This window comes from Podarcis gaigeae, assembly GCF_964106915.1.
Source record: "Podarcis gaigeae genome assembly, chromosome: 14".
Classification (NCBI taxonomy): Eukaryota; Metazoa; Chordata; class Lepidosauria; order Squamata; family Lacertidae; genus Podarcis; species Podarcis gaigeae.
Window position 1 is genome coordinate 22,087,088 of NC_139690.1, and position 20,182 is coordinate 22,107,269.

The 20,182-nt window shown below is 45.0% G+C and overlaps 1 protein-coding gene across 1 annotated transcript in view; it reads left to right on the plus strand.

Annotated features, from left to right (window-relative positions):
• The window catches only part of IGF1R (insulin like growth factor 1 receptor), a 179,120-nt gene that overhangs the window by 52,970 nt on the left and 105,968 nt on the right, over positions 1–20,182 (plus strand). The window lies entirely within an intron of this gene.

The following is a 20,182-nucleotide window of genomic DNA, read 5'->3' on the forward strand; positions in this document are numbered from 1 at the left end:
TTGAGCTGTTCTTCGCCACTCTCTTCCTCTGCACTCCACCCCCCCAAAGAAGAATAGAGAAGACTTGTTTGGGGGCAGAATATGAGTTGACCAAGTCATAAAAATATGCAAGTTGAAGGTCTGGACGGAGAAGCAAGAGGTAGGGCATTTGTGTGAATATAGCTGAGGGGATAGCTCAGTTGGTAGAGCATGAGTTTCTTAATCTGAGGGCCATGGGTTTGAGCCCCACGTTGGGTGAAAGATTCCTGCATTGCCTCATGGTCCCTTCCAACTTGATGAGTCTTATCATTCTAACCAGAGACACCATTTAAATCTAGGACTGCCTGTGCGGCCTCTGCAGGTAGCTTGGTTGCCCCTGAGGTTTCCCCTGGCATTCTGCCTCCTTGGTCATAAGGCAATGAGGACGTTTACCTTTCTCTGCCTTGAAAAATATATAGTGCAGCTAGAGGAAGCTGGGAGAGTGACTCTTCTTTCCCACTTCCCCTTTCAGCATGTGGACTTTTAAGACACAGGTTAATTCTACAAGCTTTGATGTCTACCCAAATTTGTAGGAAAAGCCAAGTGTGGGTTCCTGGTCTCCATGTGGGGCTGTAGGGTGGTCCATCACAGGTTCAAACCAGGCCTCAGTCTCCCCTCTTTAACTTAGAAGAGGAGCATAGGAGGCTATCCTCTGTACGTGCGAGAGAACCTGGATCCCTTTCCCCTTAACTGTTTCCTCTGCGAGATCAGGAGAAGGGGATGCTTCCCTGTTACCTGGGCAACAAAAGGGCTTGATAAATATTTTTGCACAGTCTGGTCTCGTGCGACGGCATTCTTAAGATAGGGAGTTTCTTTTGGCTCCTCTGTTTTTTCCTGGTTTGAAGTCTTGCCCTCGGTATACTGGGAGGCTGTTTCATCAACACACAGTGTAATCTCAGAATCGAAAGTTGTCAGCACCTAAAGTCACAGGGCCCTCCGTGCTGCGCATTCCTTTCTGGTACACAGTGGATCTGTGCTGGGGGGTGGGAAAAGGGCACAGGACCTATACAGAGGGGTCTGTTAGCTTAGGATGGAATGTTGGGCTATTTAGAGTTGTTGAAAGACTGGGGATCTTAATAGGTTGGAGAGCACCTGCTAGTCACTTGATAGGGGATCATTACTTGGTCACTTACCTGTCTGATCTTCACCATGGTCTTTTTGGGGGGGCTGCCTGCCTCTGGATATCTCTCTCCCTGCCCCATCTCCTTTCTTGCAATGCATTGCCCACTGTTGGGCAGATGGGCAAAATGACAGAAAGCAATGTGGTGCTGTTTGTTTTTCTTTCATTAGATTTATACCCTATATTTTCTCCAAGGGGAGTGCAAGGCGGTCCTCATTTTTATCTTCACAACAACCTTGTGAGGGAGGGTTCGGTTGAGAGGCTGTGATTGGCCCAAGGTCACCCAGTGAGCTTTGTGGCTGAATTGGGGATTTGCACCATTGGCGTCCAAAGTCCATCACTTGTAACTGCTACGCTGCAGAGGCTATTAAGACTCTTAATATGCTTGCTAAATTTGACAGTGATGCCCACCTCCAGTTCAGTGATGCAAAATTCCGCCTAACTGGTTTGTTTTAACCTGATGCTTTTCTTCTACTTTTAAAGTAACTTATTTCTCCCCCCTCCCCCCGCACCCCATTTATGTACAGTCATACCTCGGGATGAATACGCTTTGGGTTAGGCATTTTTGGGTTGCGCTCCGCGGCGACCCGGAAGTAACAGAGCGTGTTACTTCGGGGTTTCACCGCACACATGCGCAGACTGTCAAAATGACGTTATGCGCAGAAGCGCCGAAAGGTGGCATGCGTGGACATGGGTTACGTTCGCTTCGGGATGCGAATGGTGCTCCAGAACGGATCCCGTTCGCATCGCGAGGTACTACTGTATTTGGGTGGCTGAGTATTATAGTGAAATCATGCTCTTTGTGAGGGTTTTTTTTAATGGAGAGGTGTAGAATATCAACCTACCCACCCCATTTCACTGTGTGTCATTGTTCTGAGTCAGATTTAGGATTTATAGGAGCAGAGCAACAACAACCACCACTCCCTTCAAGAGCAAACATTCCTCTGCATCCACAGTGATTGAAAGCTTAAATTCAGAGGTAGATTGATATAGTAGACCCATGATCTTTGGGTAGGCCTCTGCATTATTTGAAGTAGAACGGCAAGGATTTCCAACTTGGTAGTCCAAGTTGGACTACCAACCCCCCGCCCCGCAGCCTCCAAGATACACTGCTGAAATGAATATTCCTTAGTGAAGCAATAACCAGAAGTTAATTTTTGTGTGAAAGGACTATGCATTCCCTTCAGTTCTGGCACTCAAATTCCTGGTCTCAGAATTATAGCATTTAAATGTATGTCTTTAGTACTTACGTCCCAGTTAATGGATCGTTGAGTTCTAGTAAAAAAAAAAAAGTAGATTCAACAAGTCTGAACTCCACCCTCCCCTGATCTAGTCAACCTAATGCAGAGACATGCCAAAATCACCTTCTTGCCAGGCCGATTGGAAAGAGGTCAGGTCAGTGCAGTGAATCGTGCAGAAAGGCGGCAGGCAGCCCTTTCTGTGGGTGGGGACGTTTGGCTCGTGGGAGCTTCTGCTTATTTAATTCTCTTGCTAGAAATAACATCCATCTCGTGGCATTTTCGTGTGATCTTTGGGGCTAAAATGCCATCCCTGTGCTTGTTGGTGGTGGAGCGATTATTGGGATCCTTAATTGTCCTGTGCAAGCCTTCTTACTTGGTGACCATTTTTATTTTTATTTTTTAAAAATACCTTTTTAGTTGAAGAATTCATGTCCCCCCCCAAAAAAAAAAATTTTTGCTGCCTTTGTTCAAAAGCATGCTCAGAGAGGCGACTGCGCCTCTGCAGTGTTTTGTGTGTGTGCAGACATGTGCTGTGTTTGTGTGTGTGTGTGCATCCATACACTCTGTGGCACAGCTGCAGCACTGCCGGCAGCCAGACACCCAAACAAAAGAGGCAGCGGTAGCCTGGCTGATAGCAGTAAACAGAAAGGTGATGTGCTCATGGCTTCTGAGCCAAGCTTACTGTAATTTCAGGTCACCCTGCCATTTATCTTAAGTAAACAGGAGCTGCTCTGCAGCAGCATCACATACCTGGGAGGGATTTAAACTAGCTGCTTTCCCTATAATGTGTACAATGATGAAAAGTGGGAGGGGAACCCTCCGGGTCACCTGTTTTGTGTTGCAGGTTAGCTGGGCAACTGTATTCTATCAAGTTGTGTTTTAATTTTAAAGAGAGGGAGAGAGGGCATGTTTTCTAGCTTTTACCTTTTCATGGATCTCTCATATGTTCTGGTACCTGCTGGTGTATCTGCTTTGTGTGAAGAATCATAGAATTATAGAGTTGGAAGGGACACTGAGGATCATCTAGTCCAACCCCCTGCAATGCAGGAATATGCAGCTGTCCCATACGGGGATCGAGCCTGCAACCTTGCCGTTATCCGCACCATGCTCTAAAGAAAGCAGTGGGCACATTGGAATAGATAGCTTTGGTTGAATAACCTCTTTTACAAAAGATCTCCCCCCCCAAACAACCCCAGACTCTTGCATGGAAAACCACAGGGGCTTATAACCTGTGCTCAAATTTTGTGATAGACAAATTGGGACACGGTGTGGTCGGGTGCTAGGTGTTGAAGGCTGCACTTAAGATTTCCTTCATTAATAATTGGGAGGGGGCAGTTCCTTCCTGTGAAGCGGTGACCTCTTCCCTCTCTCCTTTCCCTGAAACCTTTTCTGAATTCCCACTTGCAGATAACACATTCTTGCCTTCTGTCAATGTGTAACTTCAACTCTTTCTCACCCTGCCCAGGCCTTACTCCCCTTTGCAGCCCCCTCCCCTCAGATGCCTTTCCATATAACAAGGCCTCTGCCTCCCACTTGTTGGCTTGTGTTTACTCTCTCATAGAGGCCAAAGGATCCTAGCATTTCAGATACTGAGCAACCTGTACCCTCTGGCACACGAAGCTGTTGTTCCCCCTCCTCCCCAATCTAGACAGGTAAAGGGACCCCTGACTATTAGGTCCGGTTGTGACCGACTCTGGGGTTGCGGTGCTCATCTCGCTTTATTGGCCGAGGGAGCCGGCGTACAGCTTCCGGGTCATGTGGCCAGCATGACTAAGCTGCTTCTGGCGAACCAGAGCAGCGCACGGAAACGCCATTTACCTTCCCGCCGGAGCGGTACCTATTTATCTACTTGCACTTTCGACGTGCTTTCGAACTGCTAGGTTGGCAGGAGCTGGGACCGAGCAATGGGAGCTCCCCCCATCGCGGGGATTCGAACCGCTGACCTTCTGATCGGCAAGTCCTAGGCTCTGTGCTTTAACCCACAGCGCCACCCACGTCCCCAACCTGGACAGGTACAGAAGGTCTAAATTGATCTAGGGCAGGGGTTTCCCAAACTTGGGTCTCCAGTTGTTTTTTGGGACTACAGTTCCCATCATCCTTGACCACTGGTCCTGCTAGCTAGGGATGGTGGGAGTTGTAGTCCAAAAACAGCTGGAGTCCCAAGTTAGGGATACTCAGATTTAGGGTAAGGCATAAAGGAAGTTGCCTTTCACTGAGTTGGACCATTGGTCTTTCTAGCTCAGCATTGCCAACACTGATGGGCAGCTCCTCAAGGTTTTAGGCCAGAGTCTTTTCCCAGCTGCATGCCAGGACAGGAGCTTGCTTTTGTGCTCAGGTCCTGCTTGTGGGTTTCCCGTATGCATCTGTGAACGGGATGCTAGACTAGGTGGGCCATTGGCTTGATCCAGAAAGCTGCTCTTGTGTTCTTCAGCTGAGAGTGGCTTGAGGTCACCCAGGGACCTTTATGGAACGATGTGGGCTCTGCACCATCACTAATAATACCTTCAGCGTAAAGAATCCAGCCTGCACTTTGGTTAGTTTCCAGCGCTCTCGGACTGAGACCCCTGTTGCTGGCTGGAAAACAAAGAGTAACAAAAGGACCTCCCTTTTTTGGCACTTTAATTTTTCTCTATCTTAATGAGGTGTTAAGGTTAGTTTACATTTTGATAAATATAATTACTGCTTGCTGGGGCTCTGTGCCCAAGTGGGGCTGAAAAACAGACCACATTCCGTGAATATGACATTTATCTAATGGCATGATAATGGTCTTTTATAAGTGTTAACAGGTTTTTCTCTCCCCTCCCCACTCCCCCCCCCAGTTGTAATACTTAGTGCTCTTCATTTACTAAGGAAGGCGCTTGCTTTGCAGTTTGTGTACATAACAACAAAACAATTGGAAAGTTCTTCCTCTGTTTCCCCATGGAATTCAGTGGGACTTTCCTCCCTGGCAACTGGAGATAGCGCTTTGTTTTTTTAACTCCTTAGAAACTTCTTCAGTGCTGTGCTAAGTTTGGCAGAGTGAGAAAAGAGGGAAACCACCTTCACTCTTGTCAATTCACTGCAAAGCGCTCATTGGTTTGCTTGCATGAAGCTCTCACTGGTGAATTTAGAGGTGTACCGAGCCCTATAGCTAGTGCGAGGGGGCAGCCATCTTGCATTTCCGGCCCTGGAATGTTTTGCACCATCCCTTGGCGGCACATTGATTTTTATGATTTGCATCAAATCTCTAGATTGGGCGGGAGTGGTGGAGTTATAGGACATGAGGGTCTAGTAATGTTTTCTTCAATTTGGACACACGGTGAAAATTTCTGTTCTTGTTAAAGAAGATAATCTCTCACAAACGTTCCCATTCCCCTCCTTGGTTGATAGAGGCATGCTTGAAACAGCTTGTCTGTTTAAGTTCAATACTTGTTAATTTTTCTTCCCTTTGTTGTACTGAGCTGGGAAATTCCCAAGTGCCTGCTTGCCAGAATTGGACTCCAGAGTTTTAATTGCTGAATTGGTTGAATTCATTATTTAAAGGACATTTAAATAATAATAATTACAAAATCCCACTTCTTTACAAAATTGTAGATAGCAGATTTGCAAGATAGCAAAAAGAAGCAAAAGTTGGACTTCAATAAAAATGTTTTGCTATTGTCCCATTGTGTGCCTGACCCCATCATTTGCTGTGCACACCCCCTCTTCCTACACCTTCATCCTCTCCGCTATCCTGGGCTTCCCTGAGGATGTTGAAGGCTCTCCTTCTCCCAAGATGCAAAGGCGACAACAAAGGGGGAGAGGGCTGTGGAATGAGGCGGTGGGAGGCAAAGTCAGCAGAAATCTCCTTGCACGTTTAATTGTGCCTATTACATATTATGGTTATTGTTTATTTTTATATTTAAATTGCTTTATTTCCTTTCAACCACTCTGAACATGAAGGTATATTTGATGAAAGCATGGTATCGGGGATCGGCAACTGGGCTTCCTGCAGGTCCACGTGTTGCTGCAGGGTCCCCTCAGATTTCTCTGCTACCTTGCTGACTTTAAGCTTATTCTGTTCTAGCCACTGCAGTGTGGGGTTGATTGTGAGGGGTGGTTTTAGTGCCCACAACAGTTTCCTCCCATTGACCCCAGAAAAGCTGGCATCACCTGCAAGGACTATGAAAGCTGGGCAGTGATCTTGATAAATTTTGCAATCTGAATACAGTCATACTTCGGGTTAAAGTAGCTTCAAGTTGAGTGTTTTCAGGTTGCGTTATGCGGCGACCCGGAAGTAACGGAACGGGTTACCTCTGGGTTTCGCCACTCGCACATGTGCAGATGCTCAAAATGACGTCATGCGCAGAAGCGGCGACCCATGTACGCACGGAAGCGGGTTGCATTCTGCTCAGAATGTGAACAGGGCTCCGGAACGGATCCGTTTCGCATCCAGAGGTACCACTGTGTGCATGGTGCCACTGAACATCCCTCTTCCTCCTTGCAAAAGGGGTATTGCCTTTGTTCATCCCTCTGCTTGCATGAAAATGGTGTTTTGTGTGTGCGTTGGGTGGTCATTTATTGTCAAGGACATGATTGGTTAGGGATCTGGGTAGTGCTCCTTGAGCCAGGAGCTTCAATGGCAGCCTTTGACATAGCGACATAGCATTTGCTCTCCTCTTAGTTTGCTCCCCTGATTTTACAGGGTAGCAGGGAGGGCTCCTCTGAAGAAGTGAGATGGAAACATCTCCCCTCCCCTGCTTTGAGCCCAAGCAATTAACAATCCCTGAACTGTTCCCACATGACACATTACCCCTGTGGAGTTAGAAATGACTAGATGCTTAATTTGCATGTGTAAAACCCACCCTCCTGCCCTTCTGCCTACACCTTTTTCTGTGCATGATGATCAGCTTCTTTTAATTAATTTAAGAAGCTTCTAATTAAATATGGCTTTTATTATAGGGATGCTAATTCTTCTTCTTCTATCCCCCACACATCCTCTTGCATATGAACGGGGGGGGGGGGTGAGGAGATGTCTCTGCCCAAGTAAGAGATGTATCATAGGAAAATTATTGTTTTCAATAATTTTAGAGTAAAAGAATTACAGTTTTAATACATGACTAGGGTTGTCCTGTTGAAATAAACACCTCAGTCAATATATTTGGATATTTTGGTGCCTGTAGTAGGAAGTCCATAAAACACACACACACACACACACACACACACACACACACACACACTGCTTACTCCACTTGCCAACTCCCCTGCCATCCCCCCCCCCCCACATTAACACCCTAGAGTTTATCCTCCCACCCCATGCAACTACTGAGCTCGCCTTTCTTGGCCACGCATGCAGAAGGTCCGCAGTTCAGTTGCCAGCATCACCAGGTAGGACAGGGAGAGATTGCTGTCTGAAATCAAGGAGAACTGCTGCCAGTCAGTGCTGAGCAAGATGGGGGTCTTACTCAGTATAAGGCATCTTTCTGTGTTCCTATGTCTTCTTCCCAACAATGTCACAGCCAAAGCTCAAGTGTATCATCAGGGGAAGGGACCAATCTCCTCTTCCAGTGGGTGGACAAACACCTTTTTTCCACCTTGACTGTCCGTATGAAAGGGACCCTGAACACTGAACATCCAAGCTGACTGGCTGAGCAGGGAAGCCATCAACCAAGGGGAGCGGGCTCTTCAAAAGGAAGTTTCCCCACAGATCTCCCAGAGATGGAACCCCCCTTGCCTCGTCCTCTTTGCCTCCTCCTTGTAACTTGGGCAAAGTCGAGGCCTTCTGTGCGGCTTCTCTGAACACAGATACCTTGTTGGCATTTTGAGATGTCACAGATTACAATCCCAGGATGTAGTGTGGGAGGACGGCACAGCAGCTAGATTTATTACTGGCCCCAACTGCTTCAGTTTGCCACTATCTGCCAAAAAGCTAGACAATGCTCCCCTTTGAAGAGTTAGTTCATAGGAGTTAGTTTTGCATACTTTTTTCAAAGGGTTGAATTTCCTAACCATAGTGTCTGTCGCTGCAACTAGCAAATGTGTATCACTTGAATTTGTGATGATAATCTGAATATATTACTTGAGTTTTCTCGAAAATCTTGTCATGAGTAGGCCTAAAAATCATGAGCCACTTGCAGTATGTGTCATTTTTGAAACACGCTACAAAAGTCATGAGTATCAGCTGCTTCAAAACTTGAAAGAAGTTGCACCCCTTTCTAAGAAAAATCACCTTCTTCCTTTTCTCCTATACAAGTACTGTGTTCTACATTGTGAAATAGGGAAATAGCTGAGTGAACGCTTTTGCTGTCAAGGTATGTGGTCATCACTGTTTCCTTATTTTACCTGGCTTTTATTAGCTTCTTGGTCATAGAATCGTAGAGTTGGCAGGGACCATGAGGGCCATCTAGTCCAACCCCCTGCAATGCAGAAATCATTTTGCCTAACACTTGAAGGCATGATCCTAAGCAAAGAATGCGACTCCCCCCCCCCCCGCAGCCCGGGGCCAGTAACAGCAACCGCCAAAGGACTGCATTAAACTTCTGCATTTTCTCTTCCTTTATTTTTCTCCCAACCAAGTAAATTTATACCTTACTTTCTTTCCCAGCAGAAAGCTTCCAGCCTGGAACACCACCTTTCTCTTCAGTAGGTTTATTTCAATCCTTACTTAGCCTATTCCAGACACAGTGACCAGAACAAGTTGTCACTCCTGTTCTATGAACTGCCTGCCATTTCATAGTAACTGCAAATTGGTTTTAGATGACTTTTCAGGTTGCCAAGAATGCTACCCTTTCTGCCCCCCCAGCTCCCCCTTAATTTGGGGTGGTCTTTGAAACGGGTGGCCTTTTAAGCTGCTGGCTGGCAGTTTAGTGACTTTGAGAGAGGGCCGGCCTTTTAAATGGTTTGCCACCTCTTGTGCCTACGTGTGGGGGCTTTAGGAAGGATTAAGGAATGTTGTCAGGAACAGAGATTCCAGAAATTCCTCAACCTTGGCTCCTCTTAATCTCCCAAATTACCTTGCCTTCTGGCTAGCTGGTGAGGAACTGGGAGAGCAATCTGCTAAGGAGGTTGAAAATTAGCAAAGAAGAAGAAGATGATAAAACTGGGCAGGAGCTAAATTTTCAGAGCCATTGAGCCTGGAAAAAGTAGGAGAAGTACCTTCCACTGGGCCGATTAATAATGAAGTTGTGAGTCAGAAGGTGAATTGAAGTGAATGTACTTGTCTTGGTGTACACTGTAGCATTGCTACCATTTAGGCCACATTCACACCCTATATTTAAAGCGCTGTGATACCACTTCAAACAGTCACAGCTTCCACAAAAGGAATTCTGGGAGCTGTAATTGTTTGAGGGGCGCTGAAAGTTGTTATGAGACACCCTGATATAGCTACCATTCCTAGAGTTCCCTATTAAGAGGGATTGATTGGTAAACCACTATGGGAATGGGGGCACTGAGATGGGAACAGGGGTCTCGTAGCAACTCTCAGCACCCATAACAATCTGCAGTTCCTAGAAATCTTTGGGGGAAGGCTTGGCTGTTTAAAGTGGCTTCTTAGTGCTTTCATTGTATGATGTGAATCTGGCCTTAGACAACGTGGAGTCTGTGCCCATATAGTCACTAGAATCCTACAGGAGTATAAGAAATGTGAAATGCAGCATTGAGTGCAAGGTTTTTTAAGTTTTCTTCTTTTTATATATAAAATGAAACAAAATAAAACTTATAGTTCTTACGGTTTCAGATGTGGAAAGAGTCAGATCAGTGCCTGGACTGTATAGGAAGACCAACAAAATTGCTGGATTTTCAAATTTTCCTGTGGTCTGGTGTGTACATTTTCAGCCTTCAATATTGGCCCTAATTCGACTTTGTACAAAGTTTTCCAGGTTTCTTTGGGGTGTATCTGCATTCTCTAACCAGCTCTCCTCACAAGACTATTGTTGTTGTTTTGGAGATAATGAAAAGGGAAGAGGATTTAGGATTTAAATTAATTGTGCAGCTTGGTATGTGCTATAGATAGTCATGAAATAGCTCAGTTTGTTCAGGGACAGATTTGCTGTCTGAAAATAGAAAATAATCCAGGAGAGAAGGTGGCCAGCCATGCAAATTTTGTAAATAAGGCAGCCTTGTCTAGGGATTGCAGGTGATCCTGTCATGTAATTAGAAAGGCCAGAGAATTTCTCTCCCCCCCCCCCAAACAAAACAGAAAACCCAACATCTTCCTTGATGAGATCAAAGTTAGGTGTTGGAATATGGGACCTGTAGGTAGTTTGTTAACTTATGTGTGTGTCCGTATGATTCAAAGAATTATTTTGGTGTGCTGATTTCAGATGAAGCAAAAGTTTCCCAGCATTTTTCAGTTTTGGCAGCTAGAGGTGAAACAAACAAAAAAAGCAGAATTATGTTGGCATTGAAATCAGTTACTTTTGATTAATTTGCCGCTTGCATAGGCCAGTGTGTGTTCTGAAATAATGAATAGTTTTTGTTTCGCTGCCTGTGAGACTCCCACTGCCCATGTCAAAAGGATGGATGGCAGGTGGGAAGGTTGTGTGAGCAGTCTCCAGCCGCTTCTTGCTCCGGCAGAAGGGCCTTGGGACAGGCTTTGCTTCTCATGGTGTACTTTTGTTCCACTACCACTCCTCTGACCAAACAGGTTGGCAGGATCATTTAAACGTCATAGAAACCTGCCAAACCTCTACACCAGAAGGGAAAAGTGAAGCGAATATAGGCACCGCAAAAAGAAGTTGCTATGATTTCAAGCCACCTTCAGCTCTTTGAAAGCCCTTCTCTCTAACCACAGTTTTTTTTTAAAAAAAACATCTTCAGCAGAGAAAAGGAGGGGCAAGGATACTGCTGCTTTGTGTTGCAGTAATTTGTCTAATGCCCCACCCCCGCCCCTAGGGAGTCAGTCACCAGTGTTTTGGGGGCAGTGGGCACATTTGCAAACTGGAGAAACGGTTTTGGGACCCAAGCACACATAGAAAATATATATCACATTGCTAGAATAGAATGTTTCTTCCAAACCTAATTTCAGAGGGAGTGGGGGAGATGCTATGACCGCTGGTATGGCTGTTATCCACAAGTGTGATGTAATCAATACCTGCCCTAGACAATAGGCCAGAGATCTCTAGCCATCCTTTGTTCTTGTTTTGAAAACGGCACTGACTTCTTCGTTTCTTGGAATTCCTAAGTAGTGCCAAGTACGGGGCAGCTAGTGATTAATAGTTCCCATAGTTTTAGACGGATCTTAGGATGAATGTTTGCAGCTGGTGAATTATGAAAAGTTACGGGCTGTTTTCTGATGTGCCTAATGGTGGAAATTATACTTGAGTGCAATCAAGCATGTGCAGTGTGCTTTTTCCCTTATTTATCACTGATAGCTCTTACATACCTTCTAGGGCAAGAGGTGTGACTCTTTCCTAGGCATTCCCCACAGCACTTCTTCCTTCTACAAACAATGTCTTGATGTGCCACTTGATATAGTCGAACGTGAGATGCCTGAAAAGAAGTGCACAGTACCTTCAGTATTCTAGCTGGACAGTTGTTGTTTTTTCAGTTACAACTTAGCAGTCCCCTCCATAATGTTTTGCAAGCCAGTAGCATCTTCAGCTGAAAATCACCAGGCACAGTGTTGTTTATGAGTATTCCCAGGTTATTATGTGGCTTGTTTCAAGGTCAAACTCACTTTTGGAGAATTGGAAACAGAACATGGTTTTTATTGACTCTGTTTCTTGTGAGCTTCTTCATTCTCATTCTCTCTCTCTCTCTCTCTCTCTCTCTCTCTCTCTCTCTCTCCAAAGTTCTGCATTGGATAAAATCTGGAGACCCTTAGAAAGTCATATTATTTGCCCTAGATATTGTATACTTATGCCCCCTGCAAGGCAGTTGGGCCATATAAAAATGTTGAAGCTACTAAATCTTTCTAAGCACATTTGTGTGAGAGTGTGCGTGTTACACTGCTATAAACTCGCATTACGCTGTTACACCACATTCAACAAAGACCTTGTTGATGTGCTCTATTAATTTCCATTGTTGCAGAAAAGGGACATTTCCAGAGTTAAGCAGTGCAAGTATTTTGTCTGTTTGAAAGTAAACAGCTGCTCAGATTATTTTAATGCACATATTTTAATATCTGCAGCAAGATGTTGATGTGTGTGGGTTTTTTTTGCCACCTCCCCCGCCCCTCCACTGGCCCCATGGTCAGCTAGGATTTCTCTTTTCTGTGGATCTTTATATTAATGTGTCCTGCCCTTCAAATAAACATTTTGAGGGCAGCTTACACAATAATCCACGTCAAGCAATCAACTTTATAAAATAACAGAATTAAATTGCTGTTGTGGCATAAAACCCAATTGTCTGATACCACCATCCAACAACACCTCCAGCTTGTTGTCTAGGTGAGCTCTCTGTTGTTCTATGACAGAGCAGAGATAGTGGTTTAGCACTTCCTTTGCTTAACTTGTATCAGACGTCTGGGGAGAGAGCTTGTTCTCATCATTTTAATGACACACTACCCTAAATCCGCCTTTGACCTCACTCAGTGGTTCTATATAGACCTTACAAAGGAAGTGGAGCAAGGTCAAACCCTGCCAAACACCATAGCCTAAATAATTGGTTCTTAATCTTTTTTGGGTCATAGACCCCCTTGAGAATATGATTAAAGCTATTGATCTCCTCCCCATACACACAACATTTTGTATGTAATTTATATTATTGCATTGGAAAATCTCTTTGCACCTGTTTCATGGACCACAGGTTAAGAATCCCCGGTCTAAATAGAGTAGTAGGCCCCAGCACCATCTTCTGAAATTGGTAGGATTCCCAACCCAGATAACCCTGTTCACATGTATATTATTGGCATATTAGCCAGATACACTAATGGGATTGCCAGATCAAAACATTCCCACAGTAGTTGGGTGCTGCATCAGAAATAATGCTCATGTGAATAATCAAAGTGGCCAGAGCATTAAGAGGAAACCTATGGGGCCACATGGGTATTGGTATCAGACAGTAGATTGCTTAACCTTTCTGGAAGAAAACTTAATTCAATGTGCCAAAGTGATCCTGGAAAATTTAGTTTTGGAACACAACAGGCAGAATAATTTAAAATACAGGAGATCTTCCAGCATGGAAGCTCCACAAACACAAACCCACCGTGCCAACAAAATCTGCTTGTATCTGTGCCATCAATCATGGCAGCTGGCATGGTTTGAAAGTGAATAGCTGTAAAGGCTTGTGTGGGTTTGGGGAAAATAATAGTCACATAGGAGACTGAAGCCAAAGGAAGGAGAAGCTCATGACTTTCTAACCATAAATAGCGGGAGGGGGGAACTGCAGGCACTGTGGCGGAATGTGGCCCTTCATGCACCTCCATGTGGCCCTTGAGACATTATCCAGGCCATGTTTCCTTCCCAATCCACATTCCTCACCAGTCTTGCTCCACAGTCTCCTCATGTGCTTTTTCTTCTGTCTGGAAATGGGTCCAGAATTGTGACAGTGCCTCTTGTTTGACACGCTCTGTGTGTGTGTGTGTGTGTGTGTGTGTGCGCGCGCGCGCACACGTATCCTTTTAAGCAGATAATTAATTTTTCCTTTGTTATTCCCGGTAGGTGTTACGTGCCACTGAAAACAAGGAAACGGATTTCCATAACAGGTTACAGGGATATTGCGGCTTTTGAAATTCGCTTTAGTCCTAAATTTGCAATCTGATGTTTGGAGACGTTCTGTCGCCCCAAACAGAACTATCGCCCTTCTTTGCAATATTCAGAGAAAGATGAACTCTCCATGTGGGGGAAGGACCTTTGCTATGTCTGCAGTTAATGATGGGAGATCATAGTGTGTTTGCCTCCCCCCCCCCCCCAAAAAAAGAGAGAGATCCTGCTTATAGTGGTTTTTGGCTAAGAAGTGTGAAAACTCTCAAAGACCCTTTTGTTTTCCTGCAGAAGAGGTTTTTTTTTGCATACTAACAAATGTTTTCATACAAAACAGTGCAGCATTCCTCAGCCTGGCGCTCTCTAGATGCTGTGGGCTACAAACCCCTATCAGCCCTAGTTGGTAGGGCTGGGTTTGCTGAGGCTGATGGGAGATGTAGCCCGAAACATATGGAGAGCACCAGGTTGGGGAAGCCTACTGTAAAAAGCATGAAGATTTTTAGTTGCTTGTTTTTAATATGTGCAAAAGTGGGTGGTGTTTTTTTCCAATACATTTTTGTGAAAGGTGCTGGGAATTGAAGCCTATCTTGTGTTTGTCCTGCTGCTTTTACACATAACATATAACATAACATAACATAACATAACATAACATAACATAACATAACATAACATAACCCAACCCTACATGTGGTGTAGGGTTTTACATTAGATGCTCCTCACCCTTCTCTAATTGGTGCTGATAAGTCTGGATAGCTCAGTTGTTTAGAGTGTGGTGCTGATAATGCCATGGTTGCAGGTTCGATCCCTGTCAGGGACAAACTGCATATTCCTGTATTGCAAGGGGTTGGACTGGATGATCCTTGGGGTCCCTGCCAACTCAACAATTCTATAATTCTATGAGGATGGTGATGATGAGGGTGATGATGATCCTCAGGGTCCCTTCCAACTCTACAGTTCTATGATTCTGATGATGATGATTTTATCTCATCCTTCTTCCAAGGAGCACAGGACAGTACATACCCTGCTTGCTCTCAACAACCTTGTGAGGTAGTAGGTTAGGGTAAGAGAGAGCAACTGGCCCCCAAGATCACCTGGCAAGCTTCACGGCTGAATGGGGATTTGAACCCTGTCTCCAAGGTCATGTTCTAACACTCTTAAGTGTTGTACCCCACTGGCTGTCCATCAACTGAATGGAACAGGAAAGACTGAATTCTGAGGTGTAAGTCTGCTGACCCGGATCCGCTACTCAGAAGCTTGGGGGTAGATTCAGGAACTCAGTGGGTGCTCTGTATTGATGTGATTTGAGGATTGCTTCTGTCAAGCCCAGCTTTGGCTGCAGTTATTTTGAGGATAGTGTGGTGGTTGAACCTGCGCTGTAATTAATTAGAAACCTCAACGATGAAAGCCCTGTTGAAATGAATAGGAGTTGCGTAACATTCCCACCCACATTTCCATGGAGTTTGTGTTGAATTTCTGGAGGTTGTGCATTTGATTTCCATCAGGCAGTCTCTTGGCTTATCTTCAAAATAGGATGAGGACGCTTGTCTTCCAAGTTGGTTTCCTAAAAGCAGTGGTTACAGAACGGAGTAACCTTGTGCTCAGAAGTATTTTCATTAATTGTCCTGACAGGTGACAGGTGAGATCCCCACACTGATCTTCAACGGCCATAGCATGAAGTCAATCCTCAGGTGGTTGGGTGAATAGATCCTTCCACCACATAAGTTTATGTTAGCTTACCTGGAATAAGTACACTGAAGAGAAGACTGGGCTTGTGGTTCTTAGAGCAGGCAGTATAGGGGCTTCAAATTGCTGTGAAATGCAGACAAATGGTGTACATGTTTTTTCTCTCTTATACTGAATCACAACGTTGTCCACCTAGCTCAGTATTGTCTCTGCATTGTCTGGCCGTGGCTCACCAGGGTTTAGATGGGGAGAATTCCCAACCCAACCTGGAGATGCCCGGAATTTAGCCTGGCGCCTTCTGCATGCAAAGCAGGTGATCTACCGCCGAGTTACGGCGCTTCGATGGAGGTACAGCCTAAGGGCACGGTAGTTTCTAGATCGAACCCTAGACAAATAATGCACCACACCCTGGTTTTGCACCTCCAGTTCGGTGTTGCAGATGAGAAATCTCTGGCTTTGTTTTTGTGCTTGTGTATTTCGGAGAAGTGGAAAGTCCCTTTTCATTCTTTAGGGTTTGAGAGTGCTGTTGAGCGGTTAAAACATTTCAAGGTATACCTGAGCCACATTGAGCAATGTGTGCCCTGAAAAGCAATTTTTGCTCTCCCCCCCCCCCCCGCCATGTTTACTTCTGCCATTTGCTATTTCCCCTTCTAAAACGGTACTCTGGAGGGTGAAATCTGAAAGATTTGTGATTTGAAATATTTGAAAGTGGTGTGCTCACCTCTAACGCTTAACTGTATAGACATGATTTTTTTTTTTAATTATACATCTCCTAAGCATGCTGTTGGCTTAAATTGGGATTTTTTTTCTTAAACGCTCTAGAAATGCAGCAATGAAAGACTAACTTTCCTCAGAACAGCCACTGAGTTTACTACCCTGCCCACGATGAGCCATTCATGGTTGCATTCCACATCCCCTGTTCATCAGCTCGTCTATGTTTTATAATTACTGTTTATTTTTAAGAGCCTCTTAAAGCCACCCGGAGAGGAGGTGAATCATAGGGACTCCTGGTCTTTGCAAAAAGAAACCCTTTTTTGTGTGTGAGGAAGTCAGGCTTGGTCCATGAAAACGATTCTCCTCTTTTTCCCCACACTCTCTTAAGCCAAACTCTGGCAGATGGTAGCTTTTGCAACTGAGTAAAGAGAGATGCAGTGTGCTTTTCATATGGATGCCGGTCCCTTTTCAGCAGAGACGTTCCTTGAATCTGGGGAGATCTGGATCCAAGTCTTGTCTGTGTCATGGATTCTTAGTGTGGCTTGAGCAGGCTGCTTTGCCGAAACATCTGACATGCATTGGCTAGAAAATTGAGAAAGGGACCCCTCATCGGCTGCAACTGGATTTTGGAACTCCTTGCTGAGAGAGGTTCTTCCACCAACAAGCAGTAACCTTTTACATAGTTATAACAAGCTGCCTTCCATTGAGGCAGATGATTGCCCCACCTACCTCAGTATTGTCTGCACTGTCTGGCAGTGGCTCTCCAGACAGCAAATTTCCAGTCCTACCTGGAGATATAGAGGATTGAACCCGGGACCATCTGCATGCAAAGCAGATGCTCCACCACTGGGCTACAGCCCTTCCCAGGGTCATTTGGCCTACTGAACTGACTCTTTTATTTTTTTGCTCTGCTGCTCTGTGTTTTAATCTATATTTCTAATTTAATTATGTTTTTAACTATCTGCCATTTCTATCCACTTTAATCTTATTTTAATCATCTTCCTACTTACTTGTGAGCTAATTGTTCCTTATTATGGGTTTTATTGTCACCTTGACCTTTTTTCAAAAACTGGAATGGCAGGGTATGGACATGGGTGTTGATAAAATGGGAACCATAGTTAAACTTGCCCTACAATTTTATTGAGAAACAAAGGGCACAGTGCTATCTCCTGGGCCTCCTCCTTTCTTCCCTGAGGGACTGGGCAGCTTCCATTGGTGACTACTACTTCTTCTTCTTCTTCTTCTTCTTCTTCTTCTTCTTCTTCTTCTTCTTCTTCTTCTTCTTCCTATTATTACTCACTCATCTGACAGGCTTGTTCTAGAGTGCAGTGGGTTCTCCTGTCTAAATTTTGTTTGTAGTGTCTTCTGTAGCGCCATCCAGTAACAAAAGGAGTTCCTGCCTGGGGCTGATAGGACTGTGTTTTTAAGTGTTGGCCTGGGTGTGGGAAGCATCTGATGGGCCTCTTGCTTAGGTGCCACTCACTGCCTTGGGGCCTAGTGGCTAGAGCATGTTCTTTGATACCCACAAGGTTCCATGCAACTGGCCAAAAGGTTCTCAAGAGCAGATCTGGGAGAGACTACCTCTGAAAACCTTGCAGTACTCGTTGACTATGTAGATCAGCATTTTAAATATTCCCTACCCAAGTCTGGTAACAGACTTCTGCACGCCTGCACACTTTTCCGCTTTCCAGAGGCTGGCAGAGGAGAAACAGCTGCATTGCTAAGATGGACGGAGAGGTAGGCCCAGGTACTCCTACTTGCCTACATGTAATTCCTGGTTGCCTGGCGCTCAAATACAAGGCTATAGATTTGACTTGATTTAATATTTGTATTACACTTTTTCAACAACAGATGATGAGCTCAAAGCATCTCACAATAATCGCAATAGCATTAGGGGAGAAATGTTAAACACTGCAATGTCAAATACAGTAACATATAAATAAAGCAAAGCAACAACAGCAAATTACTCAGAACAATCCAATCCAATAAACCATAGTAATTCAGAATATTGGAAAGAGTGTTGGGGAACTTTAGGCTTGAATGCCAGATGTGCCTGCCTTCTGCTTTGCTGGGTAGAGCATGGGACTCTTAAACTCAGGGCCGTGGGATTGAGACCCACGTTGGATAAAAGATTCCTACATTGCAGGGGGTTGGACTAGATGATTCTTGTGGTCCCTTCCAACTATACAGTTTCATGATTCTATGTTTTTCATGCCCTTGGAACCTTCTAGGCCCACACGCTTTATCTCCTTGCTTCACCACACTCTTTGGTTGCTTTTGCCTCACTGTAATGTGTCCTTGAACTTGGAAGGAGGATAGAGAAGGGTGTGCATGTCTGTAGAGAAACCTAGCCTAGATTGCAGAAGTAAAAGTGACCTTAGTTGCTCTGCCCTCTCTTCTTCTGGCCCTACCATTGTCCTGCGGCCCCCAGGGGGTTGTCCAGGAGAGGATGTGGCCCTCAAGCTGAAAAAGATTCCCTGCTCCTGCTTTAGACAGTGATGAACTGCATGGACCCCTGGCCTAACTTGTGTGCCTGTTAATTACAAAGTCTGCCAAGTTAGAAAAGGACCACTATTTTGTCACTTCTGAACAAGGGAGATGGTAATTGCTTGCTCAGTTGAGGCCTTTAGCTCCTGCCTGCTTAAGTAGGGTTGAACCAACCGACTGTGTTTGCACGACCAAATTGTTAAAGAGCAAAATGCTGCCAGTGATGTTTGGAGTGCGCTGTGTGTGTGTGTGGTGCCAACCTTTACTGTGTTGCAAATCGATGTCGCTGAATGATGCACCCCTCGTGTCTGTGCAAGAAGAGTGTGTCAGAGGCTGTTCCCTCAAACGCCGCAGTGGCAGTGCTGGGCTTCCTCCGAGGCCTGTGAATAGCTTTAATGCTTTTTTACTCAACGTGTCAGGATGCCATTTCAGCACATCTGTCAAAGCAGGAGCCAGGAGCAGCTGCTGGTGTTTGGAAGATTACCTTGACGCCTTTCATCGCCTGATTCATTCGAATTTGGTGTTTTGGAAGGGCCTACATGCAGATTTTGTTGAAGTCCTGGAGGTATACATGCCAACTTGACTCAGGCTTGGATCTAAACCCTTTCTCTCCTCTCTTCCCACCTGCATTTTGGAGTCCAGAGAGGACTACGCCATTTGCTATTCATTATGTCAAAACAGACATGTGGCAGTTTATTGATAGGGGGGTGGGTGTTAGCCCAAAGGTAGCATGCTAAGTCATACTTGCAGGAACTCATGAGGGAATAGCATGAAGCTCCTTTCTTCAAAGATACTTGACTGTCTTCTGATTTTACAACACTCGGTGTGCTTCCAGAGCCAGCCATTTGGTTGCCCTGTGTCATGTTCTTTTAAAAGGAACATGATACATTGTTTACCAAAACGATTCCTGGCTGGAAGAACAGGTTTTTATTACACCAGCCTTCAGTTTCCAAGCCCCTATGGCTGCAAAGTTCCTCAGCTTTTTTTGTGCTTTAAAATCTTCTCAAAATCTCTCGGGGTGGGGAGGTGATATGGCTGCAGGAACTCCTTCTGGACTTAGTGGTCGGACTAACTTCTTATTAATTCTCTTCCTGGAGCTGAAAATGCAAATATTTTTGAGCTGTAGCAAGATGACTTGAAGAACCTCTCCATGCAGTCTCATTTCAGTGTAGGAAACTCTGTGTTTTGTAATGTCGAGCATATGTGTGGGGAGGCAGAAAAGGGAATGGACCTTATATGTCCATTGCAGCTTCAAATTTACAGTGCTACCTCGGGTTAAGAACTTAATTGCTTCTGGAGGTCCGTTCTTAACCTGAAAC